This window comes from Lactuca saligna, chromosome 1 (genome assembly GCF_052625555.1).
Source record: "Lactuca saligna cultivar CGN05327 chromosome 1, ASM5262555v1, whole genome shotgun sequence".
Taxonomy (NCBI): domain Eukaryota; kingdom Viridiplantae; phylum Streptophyta; class Magnoliopsida; order Asterales; family Asteraceae; genus Lactuca; species Lactuca saligna.
In genome coordinates this window covers 187160853-187171457 of record NC_136417.1, presented here as the reverse complement: position 1 = coordinate 187171457, position 10605 = coordinate 187160853, and positions in this window count along the sequence as shown.

The following is a 10605-nucleotide window of genomic DNA, read 5'->3' as shown; positions in this document are numbered from 1 at the left end:
AGCAAAGCAGAAAAATCCATCCTACTTGTATCAATACAAAGATCATCGAACCACTTAAACTTCTACACATCGACTTGTGTGGGCCTTCGGCTATTGAGAGCATCGGTGGTAATAAGTTCATTCTTGTAATAGTAGATGATTTTTCATGCTTCACTTGGGTTTACTTTCTTAAATAGAAATCAGAGGCAACCCCCAAATTGAAAGAATTCATTAAGAAAGTGGAAGTAGAACTTCGAAAGGTGGTGAGGAACGTAAGAAGCGACAATGGGCTTGAGTTCAAAAATAAAGATTTTGATGACTTTCTGGATAAAAAGGGGGTAACTCACAATTTCTCTGCTTCGTAAACACCACAATAGAACATGATTGTCGAAAGGAGAAATAGTTCTCTATGTGAAACAGTCGGAACCATGCTGAGTTCCGCTTATCTTCCACTATACTTCTGGGCTGATGCGATTGCAGCTACATGCTACACTCAGAACCAGTCTTTCCTCAACAAGTGATTATCCATTACTTCGTACGAGATTCTGAACAACTGTAAACCCAACGTAAAGTTTTTCCACGTTTTTGGTTCAAGATGCTTCATTTTCAACTCCAAAGGAAAATGGAACAAGTTCGACGTCAAAGCAGACGAGGGGATCTTTCTTGGTTATTCGCTTACATCAAAGGCATATAGAGTTTTGAATAAACGCTCCAGGAAGATTGAAGAAACCTACTATGTGACTTTTGATGACAATTATATGAAGAAGATTAAAACAAGCAAAATTACTGGACAAGACATCTTTCCAGACTCAGGCCAAGTCTCGGTTCCAATCTCAAACCCGTCTGAAGAGTACATGTTGCCCTTTGATGAACCCGAGAAGGCAATACATTTAGAAGTGAAAGCAGTAGATAACAAAATCGACAACCTAAAAAAGATCATCGATGATGCTGCAAAAGACATGGAAAGTGATCCTCCCACACCAACCGAGAATCAACCCACAACTGACCCTCCAAGTGATAGCTCAACATTCGAGGGGGAGGGTTCATTAGTATCAAAATCAGCCAGATTACCTTTTAAAGGTGAGAATTCAACTCCTACCACAACCAATGATCGTCCAACCGAGGGGGAGAGTCCTGAACCCGATACAGATTACGCTTCGCCATTTGAGGGGGAGAATGAAACTAGAAATGATGAAGGCGAACAATCAGAACTTGAAGAAGAAATAAATGCTGAGTTGGATCTTGTTTATGACCCAAACTACCCTCCTCTTACGAAATGACTGAAGGATCATCCTAAAACACAAATAATTGGTGAATCTTCTGAGCGAGTTCTCACACACTCCCAACTTAAAGCGAAACAAACTGGTTTATTCTCTCAAGCTGAATATTGCATGCTTAATTCGTTTGTCTCCAAAATTGAGTCAAAGATAGTCAATGATGGCCTTGATCACTTTGATTGGGTACAAGAAATGCAAGACGAACTTCATGAGTTTTAACGTAATCATGTTTGGAGACTGATTCCCACACCAAAGGATGCATCTGTGGTTGGCTTAAAATGGGTCTTCAAAAATAAATTAGACAAGGAAGGTAATGTAATTTGCAACAAAGCAAGGCTGGTGGTGAAAGGATATTGTCAAGAAGAAGGGGTAGATTATGAGGAGACCTTCTCTCCTATTTCAAGGTTGGAATCAGTAAGAATCTTTCTGGCATACGATGCACATAAAAACTTCGAAGTTTTCCAAATTGATGTAAAGTGTGCTTTCTTAAATGGAGAACTAGAAGAAACGGTGTACGTTGAGCAACCACCTGGATTTGTGAACAATAAGTATCTTTATCATTGCTATGTTCTGGAAAAAGTTGTTTATGGTCTGAAGCAAGTACCGAGAGCCTGGTATGAAACTCTAACTCGCTTTCTTAAAATGTACAAATTCAAGCAATGTTCGGTTGACCCAACCTTCTTTCGTAAGAATGAAGGCGAACACTTAATGATAGCTCAAATTTACGTCGATGATATCATCTTCGGCTCCACGAATCCTAGCCTAACAGCGGAATTCAGGTAGTTGATGGAGACTAAGTTTTGAAATGAGCACAATGGGTCCAATTAAAGTTTTCCTTGGACTGAATATTAGACAGAGACCAGAAGGCATATTTATTAACCAGGAAGCTTATACCAAGACCTTGTTGGTGACGTTTGCCATGATGGGAGATTCTAAAGTGAAGGTTTCGATGGCGTTTGGAACGAAGCTCACACCGTCTCTGGATAAACCGGTTGTTGATGTGACTCTCTATCATCAAATGCTAGGGTCTCTTATGTATCTAACAGCTAGTAGACCATCTATTATGTTCTCTGTGTGTGTTATTGTGCCAGGTTTCAAGCAAATCCAACAGAACCTCATATGGTTGCTATGAAAAATATTTTACGGTATCTGAAGCGAACCTCGTCTCTTGGTCTCTGGTATCGAGCTCAATCTAGATTCTTTGTTCAAGCCTTTTCTGACGTAAATCTTGGTGGATGTGGTCTGTACTGAATGAGCACAACTAGGGGATGCCAAATTTTTGATGGTAAACTCGTCAGTTGGCAGTCCGAGAAGCAAACATGTGTGTCTCTTTCAACAGCCAAAGCTGAGTACATCGCAGCAGCATCTTGTATGTCACAAGTCATCAGGATACAAAGCCAGCTTAGAGATTACGGACTTAGCATAAAGAAAATTCCTCTCTACTGTGACTCAGAAAGTTCAATAAGGATTTGTCACAATCCATGGCAACACTCCAAGACTAAAGAAATTGCACTAAGATACCATTTCATCAAATACCACGTTGAAGATGGGAATGTGGAAGTTCATTTCGTTCGGTCCTCTGATCAACTAGCAGACATCTTCACTAAGGCCTTACTAGAAGCAAGCTTTAATAAAATATTACAAGGCTTGGAATGATGGAAGTTGAATCAGTTCCGAAACCCCTTCCTTCTCTCTAAGACTTATACAATCAAAATAGAGCGAATGCTCGGTCTGTTTCAGCTCTGGAATTTTTGGGAGCCGAAATGACCCGAACACTCAGTCTATTTCGCTTCATCTTTTCTAAGGATAGGTCTCGACTGTGTATCTTGTAAATTTGGTTTTGTCCTTTTTCTCACCTCTCTAATATATTTTATTTTATTTTTTGTTTTTATTATTTTTTAGAAATTCCAAAAAATACAAAAATATTTTTATTTTCTGTTTTTATTATTTTTCAGAAAATCAAAAATTACAAAAATATTTTATTCTCTATTTTTATTATTTTTCAAAAACTCCAAAAATTACAAAAATATTTTATTTTATGTTTTTATTATTTTTTAGAAATTCCAAAAACACAAAAACATTTTACTTTCTGTTTCAAACATTACCAAAACCTAAAAATATTCTCCTTTTGTATTTTGTGTGGTTTCTTTTCTCTCTTAGATCTCAAGAACAACGAAGAGTCATGCAGTGCAGCGAGGGAAGGTATAATTATCTTATCCATGATGTAGTTAAGTGTCCCTAGAAGCATGTTGTTGTAAGTAGACCGAAGTCTCCAAGACTCTGAGTGAAGCCTTAATTATTCGATCTATACCGATCGTTTCTTCCCAATTAGGCTGCTATATTCACTCAAGTTATGAGCTACTTTAATCTTCTCATATGAGTTAAGAGTTTTCTGCTTTGTCATTCTTATATAGCAGAGGTTCTTTCAGTTCTTCAACCACCTCCTCTATTTTCTCCATCAAGTTTCGTTCCACCAAAGTAACCCTTGAGACTCTCATCTATGACCACTGAGGTTTATGTTTACATAAAGTCTGTGTTAATGATTTAGATATGTTCACCACGTACTAAGTGAAACCCAAAATCCAATACCTTAAATGAATTGACGGTGAATTTTACTACTCAAGCTATTACTTGTTACCTTTTGAAGTCTCACTTTATTTTTGATCTTTATGAAACTGTCTAACACCAAGGCATTTCTACCCACTAAGATCTAGTTTCGTATTTTTGTTTATGAGATTTCAAATAAACATCCTGTCACTTCATACTATAACTTATCTATTTGTTCAACAGACCACATCGGTCTCATAAGTACTTCACCCAACTTTCAGTCTTATCTTAAGTATCGAAGTTCGGTTGAAGATAAGCCACCCTTTTAAAGCCTATCTATGAAAATAAGCTTTTCGATGTTTATCAACAAACATCCGATCATATTTTTCAGGGAACCACACAAGCACTTCAAGTCTCTCTTGACTTTGAAGGAAGAGATTCGTGCTCGGGATCATCTATTTCGTGTCTTTTTTAACATCACTCACATCCCATACACATCTAGCTTTACTTCTTTATCTTTGGCACACTCTTGCACGAAAATCTTAATGATTTTCCTCAACTCTTGTTTGTGGTATTAACGACTCATTTCAGAATTGTGCTTGGAACGAAGGTTACTAAATGTAAAGCGAAAGAATGAGTCTATGTTGAAACGGTTCCTAAACCCACGCTTGATGACGTCTATGTAGGGAAACCAAGCTGTCAAATCGCACTTTTTCAGGCGACGTTTCAGAGATCGTATCATCATCACAGACGATTGTTTCTCTCTCCTGGAAATGGTATATAAAGGGTTTCTCACACCTCTTGTACCTTATTATCTTCTTCGCCTTCTCTCTCGAATACAACATGTGTTTTTCTACTATTCATCTTCTTCTTTACTGCATCAATGGTGGAATCCTCTTCTCAGCAAGATCAGACTGCATCATCTCACTTGCTTCCTATCAAATCGAATCAGAATCTAATTATCCAACTGAATCCTTTTTTGTATGATGTCTACATGCTACAAGTGGTCAGGTGTCTCAAATACTCTCCATTAGTGATTGATCTTACCCAAGTTGAATCTGTGCCAATGTCCCTGTTATCACAAGTCCATACCACTGCTTCTTATGACAAGAATAAGGAATGCATATTCTTTGAGATCTTTAATCACATTACCTCCGTTTCCAAAGCCCACTTTAATTCATTGCTAGGGTTTCTTGCTGATGCGTTTTTCATCTCTCCTGACTTCACACTACGACTCAATTTTTCTCCATGTTCTACGAGATGGGTTATACCGATGTTCTAACAACAGTGACAAAATTCAATAAGTTATGTTTGCCACCTCAATGGAATGGATTACTTACTCTTATCAACAAGGGATTGGCAGAACGGGTAGCTGGGTCGGATGGAACTAGGAAAGGTTTTATGACCATTCTCTATGGTGTCTATAATGGCATCAATCTAGATTATGACTCCCTCATATGGTCTTAACTGGTGCAAAGTCTTAACTCCTCCACTAAACATTCTGATATTTCTTGTGGTCGTTTCTGAACTATAGTTACTTGCAGAGCCATCGAGTATTTTCAGTTTCCGGTTATGAAAGATGATATGATGTCCTATGTGGCCATTTTTCACACCTCGAAGATTATCATCATTGATTCATCCAAGCATTCCTTCAATGGATCTATTCCTGAAACAATGTACCGGTGTGTTTCCAGCGAAAGTAATGTGATGGATGATGTAACACCGTAATTTTTCAAACAATTTTTCACATTTTTAAAAACATATGTTCGTTCATAAATATTATAAAAATCTCATTGTGCCACATATCAATCCATAGAAACACAAGCCAGCAACATAATGATAAAAAAATAAATAAACTCCTCATGTGTGTACTGATCATGTCGACGCCTTCCCGCGATCCTCACTGGCACCTGAAACACATAACACAACACTGTAAGCATAAATTCTTAGTGAGTTCCCCAAAATAACACATATAACACATAATAGCCACTCAAGGCTATAACTCTATGGGCCCTCAGGCCCTAACTCTGTTGACCCTTTGGTCCTAACTCTGTAAACTCTGAAACATACACACAACATAATTCACATAGAAATAATGTGCTGAAACACATCACATAAATAGCATACTGTAACAGCCCGGATCCCCAGGTACCTTTACTTACATATTTTTGATATTCTATGAGGGGACTCGGCGAGTTGGAGGTCGAACTCGCCGAGTCGGGTCGCGGTTTTGGGCGGAGGTTCGCGTCCGGACTCGGCGAGTCCACGCTGTTTAATGAAACCCTAATTTCCCGGTCCTAAGCCCTATTTAAAGGACCTTAAGGCCTTCATTTGCGGCCACCTTGAACCCTAAGAGCACTCATACGACTGTGAGCCCTTGTGAGTGTGTTAGGAGGCCATTTGTTCATCATTTTGTGTATTATTGCAAGAAAAGAGGGAGAAGATCAAGCTTGAAGAGTTGAGGAGCTTGGATCTGCTTCTATTTCATCAAGGGAACCTTCTTGAGGTAACTTTCAGAGCTAAACTTCGTATTTTGGGTTGATGTGTCAAATCTAGGGTTTCTTCTTACCTTATTTGGCTTAAATTGGAAGTATGAAAGGTCCCATGGAGATATGGAACCTAGATCTGGGCCTTAGTAGGTCCAGGAGGCCCCATATGACAAGCTTTATGTCCATTCTTTTGAGTTAGAAGCTAGGGTTGCCATATTAGAGGTTATTTCTCCCAAATGAGCCTTGTATGCATTGCATGGCGACCAAGACTGAGACTTTACGTGATAAATAAGCTTGGGAAGGCCAGATCTATGTGTGTATGGAATGGATCTGACCGCAAAAGCCAGTTTTAGCTGGTGCATGGCATGGACTCGCCGAGTCTGAAGAACAGACTCGACGAGTCACTTGAAGATTGTCCTTGAGACCACCCAGTGTGTAGTCCTGACCGAGTTGTGGGTGACTCAGTGAGTTGCAGAGAGTTAGAAAGGTTTTGACAGGTGGACCGAGTCAAGTTGGGACTCGCCGAGTTGTCCTTGCGACTCGGCGAGTTGAGTCACGGTGGCCCCGTGATTCAGGCCCAGGTGGAACTCTTCGAGTAGGGGGAGTACTCGATGAGTAAAAGGGAAAATCTTTGCGAGTTGGTTAAAACGCGTACTCGGCGAGTCCGGTCCAATTAACCAAAGACTGTTGACCAAGTCAACCTGTGTTGACTTGATATGGATGGTCAACCTTAGTGGTACAAGTAATAATTATAGATTCATGATATCATAGGAGGATTACAGCTCGAGGGTTCGAGCACGAGTGATTCCAGGGTTCACGATTAGCGAGGCATGCGAGGTGAGTCTTCTCACTATACTGTACCCGGAAGGGCTTAACTGTGTGACCGAAAGGTCGAATATGATATGAGATATATGCCTTATGTGTGTTAAGTTATTCGTTATATGTGCCATGTATGATATGCTTGATTTGGGCCGGAAGGCAACATGTTATGGGCCGGAAGGCGTGGTCATATGGACTGTAAGGTTGACGTGGGTAGGACCGGAAGGTTTACCCAGTCGGGACGGAAGTCCCCTGAGAAACATGGACCGGAAGGTCAAGGCTTGGAAAGGAGTACGTGCGTAGATGGTATTTTGGGGAACTCACTAAGCATTTATGTTTACAGTTGTCATGTTATGTGTTTCAGGTACTAGCGAGGACCGTGGGAAGGCGCCGGCGTGATCGTACACACACTCGGGGAAACCATTTTGTGATCTTTTGTTATATAATCGGTCGTGACTAAATTGTTACATTGGAACCTAAACTTATTACTCAATGTTTTGATGATTGTAAAAATGAAAATTTTTGGTTTTGGAATTTATGACGTTACAAGTTGGTATCAGAGCCTTGGTTTGAGGGATTCGGGTACACCTTCGGGCGTAACTGAACTCAAACCGGGGATTTTAGAAAATTTTAATTAATAAATCAATAAAAAAATTTGATAAGAAATTTTGAGACAACCAAAGAAGAAAGAGTGTGTACGGTCAGCCAGCGCCCGAACGGTAAAATCCCCAAAATACTCTTACAATATGTGTTATAAGATATGATATAATATGATACGCATGCTCGTAGACTAGGTATACATATTAGGACTAGAGTGGCCTGATTTTGTGATGCCTTAGTCTAGGGAAACCTGCTTCTATGAGGTGCTTGGGAGCGAGTGGGTAACTAGTGTATGACAAGAATAGAGTACTTAGGATTCGGGGTTTGGGGTGGAGGACTTGGGGTGAATACCGACGTGGGGTAATTGGTAGTATTGGGCCCGTACTACCAAGGACATCGGGTCAGTGGGCAGCCCAAGTAAGAATCTCTGGGTATCGGAGACTGAGTAGGATTGCGTTATCGAGTGCGATTATGCCCGATAGAGTCTCTGATATTTTTATGTTGTATTTCAGAGACATCATGGTTGGACCACGACACAGACCTGGTACGAGTGGTGTGACTGACGAGGAGCTTCGTCAGATGATTCATGAGGAGGTAGCTGCAGCGATCCGGGCTGAGATTCCGGTGATGTTTGGGTCTATTAAGACCATGCTGAAGGAGACATTTGATGAGCGGTACACCGCGTTGACTGAGGCTACTGCCGCTGCAGCTACCGCAGCTGTGGCCGCTGCCAGACCACAGGGGGGTGACTCGTTGCTGTTCCAGGAGTTCAGCAACACGAAGCCACCAGAGTCTGACGGGACACAGGATCTGATTGCTGCAATGAGATGGATTGCTGATATCGAGGGATGCTTCTATACTTGTTCATGTCCGGAGCATCTGAGGGTTCGGTTCGCCCTGAACCAGCTCCGCCTAGGAGCAAAGGATTGGTGGAAGTTCGTGACGGTGAACTTCACTCTGGCAGAGGTCTCAGCTGTGACTTGGGAGAGGTTTACTGATATGTTCAGAGACGAGTATGTTCCCCCGGTGGAGAGGGAACGGTTGGTTCAGGAGTTCTTGACCCTCAAGCAGGGTAATGATTATGTTACGGTGATCACGCGGAAGTTCCATGAGAGGGTGATGTTCTGCCCCGAGCAGGTGTCCACGGAGCAGGCTCGGATGAGTCGGTATTTGGGAGTGCTGAGGAGGGATATCCGGGAGTTCGTATCGAACTCGTCATATCAGACTTTTGCTGAGCTTCAGGCGAATGCCAGGAAGCGTGAGATCGAGTTGGAGACCCAAGCCAGGGAGGAGGTCGAGTCTCAACGGGTGGATCGGCGGCTGACTCAGTCTCAGCCGGCAGCCAAGCGGATCAAGTCCGCTGATTCGAGATCCGGAGGTCAGAAGAGCCGCACTTGCGGAAAGTGCGGCAAGGGTCATGAGGGGGCATGTCGATCGGGTGCTTTCTACAAGTGTGGCAAGGAGGGGCACATTGCTAGAGATTGCCCCAAGGGATTCATGGTTTGCTTTCATTGCAACCAGACTGGCCATCGGAAGGCCGAGTGCCCCCAGCTTCGCCAGGGATCTACGCCTGTTGCTAGGGTTCCCGAGGTTCGGCCAGTGAAGGCTGAGGCTCCGAAGGCTCGTGGGAGAGCTTTCCAGTTGACTGCGGAAGAGGTCCGCGCAGCGCCTGATGTCGTGGCAGGTATGTATTCTTTCATGTATTTACATTTATACTGAGATATTGTGCTTATATTATTATATGCGTAGGTACTTTTCTTGTGAATCATGTGCCTGCTTTGGTATTGTTCGACTCGGGTGCGAGTCGGTCTTTTGTTTCGTTGGCTTTTAGCCAGCACATCGATATCGATCGGGAGGTGATGAGTCGACCCATGCGAGTTGCTATAGCAAATGAGAAAGCGGTATACACCATCGAGGTGATTCGAGGATGCATGCTCGAGATTTTTGGGGTCGAGTTTCCTATAGACTTGATCCCTATAGCTATGGGGGATGTCTGCGTTATCGTGGGCATGGATTGGTTGAGTAAGTTTGGAGCAGTCATTGACTGCGGGAGACAGCTGGTGATGATTCGAGACCCTAGTGGGGGAGTGCTCACGGTTTATGGCGAGGGGACCCGGTGTGGGTCGGCGTTTTGTTTGGCTGCCAGGGCAAGGCAGAGTTTGCAGCAGGGCTGTGATGGATTCATAGCCTATGTGATGGATACTCGTGTGACCCCGGAGAGGCCCAATTCGATTGATGACGTTCTGGTTGTATGCGAGTTTTCGGATGTGTTCCCCGAAGAGTTACCGGGTGTGCCTCCGGAGAGGCAAGTGGAGTTTCGTATCGATTTGGTTCCGGGAGCGGCGCCCATCGCCAGGGCGCCTTATCGTCTCGCTCTGCCACCCTCGCAACTCCAAGAGCTGTTGGGAAAGGGATTCATTCGACCGAGTAGCTCGCCTTGGGGAGCGCCGATTTTGTTCGTCAAGAAAAAGGATGGTTCACACCGGATGTGTATCGATTATTGGGAGTTGAACAAGTTGACGGTTAAGAACCGATATTCGTTACCTAGGATCGACGATCTGTTCAATCAGTTGCAGGGAGCATCTTGGTTTTCCAAGATTGACTTGAGGTCGGGATATCATCAGATGAGGGTTCGCGAGGAAGATATCCAAAAGACTGCTTTCAGGACTCGTTACGGACATTATGAGTTTGTGGTGATGCCTTTTGGGCTCACCAATGCCCCGGCCGCATTCATGGATCTCATGAACCGGGTGTGCCGACTGATGCTGGATCGGTCGGTGATTGTATTCATCGATGATATTTTGGTGTATTCGAGGACTAGGGATTAGCATGAGGAACATTTGAGGGAGATTCTTAGGGTTTTGAGATCGGAGAGATTGTATGCCAAGTTCTCC